We start from the raw sequence: 1176 nt of genomic DNA, 5'->3' as shown, positions 1-1176 counted from the left end.
GTAACGCAATGTGCTCTGATTCAATGCTAGATAGGGCGACACAATCTTGCTTCTTGCTACCCCAAGATACAGCTCCTCCACTTAACTTAACTNATGCACTTTAGGTACCATTGCTACAAACTGAGAATGCCTGAATCTCTATCACTTGCAGATCTAAGTGTACCTTTAACCTTTAAATGCCGGACTTCGAAATAGTGGTAAGCTTGAGCTGGCCGGAGTTTATTTAAATGCCTGCTGCTGGTGCGCGTTTAAATGCCAGTTACTACTCTGCGTTTAAATGTCCGTTCCTATTAGGCGCTTAATCACTTTTAATCGTTGTGTTTAAAAATGCTGTATCTTGTTCAATTTTTATGATAAATGGATGGTATTAACTTTGTCTATATCAGCAAAGAACGTAGTGTCGCATATTATAACGGAAATTTTGAAATTTTTAATACAACGTGTTATACCCTATTTTCAATTTTTTGTTTAAATTTTGATGCGTACTGCAAAAATGGTTTCCCAGTTCTTCACAGAATTGTTCTGCATTATAAATTCATTTCTGTTTGTAACACTTGACGAATTTTAGCAGTCCCTGGTGTCATAAAACAGATGGAAGCAATAAAATCATTTGGTCTTCTGCTAGCACCGCTTACACTCTTCGGATTTTCGAATGGACAGAAGAATGAAAGCATGGCTATTCAAGAGAAAGCTAGAGGGGTCCCTTCTTCAGTGCTAAGACCTTCTGTTAGAGCTGCAAATATTTATTGCCCCTTCTATTTGAATGAGCAGCAGCTGCATCGTGGCTAAGATACAGAGTACGATCTGTATTGTGTGCGTTCGTAGTGAAATCGAATACTGTCAGAGTCAGAGTCACGTTGGAACTGACGGTCAGTCAGTCTGTCTGTCTTGTGTCGAGCCCCAGCTGGGGCTCATGACCAGATATTTCTTTTGAGTGAAAGTTGCTGTCTTGTCTATGTGTAGCGCCCTCTCTGACGAGAGGTTGGGTCTGTCATTTGTTAGTCAGTCTGTAGTAATTTGTCCATTGTCTGTATTTACACATATTTACAGTGTACCTATTTCTTGTATAAATGTACAATATTTACACGGCCTCTCAGTCCAGGCTAGGTACAGCAGATTATGCCCTTTTATATATAAATAAATATCCTAGTAGTATTAGCTATCACGGCAGTCTAG

The sequence above is a fragment of the Cryptotermes secundus genome, unplaced genomic scaffold, assembly GCF_002891405.2.
Source record: "Cryptotermes secundus unplaced genomic scaffold, Csec_1.0 scaffold808, whole genome shotgun sequence".
Classification (NCBI taxonomy): Eukaryota; Metazoa; Arthropoda; class Insecta; order Blattodea; family Kalotermitidae; genus Cryptotermes; species Cryptotermes secundus.
This window is presented reverse-complemented; position numbering follows the sequence as displayed.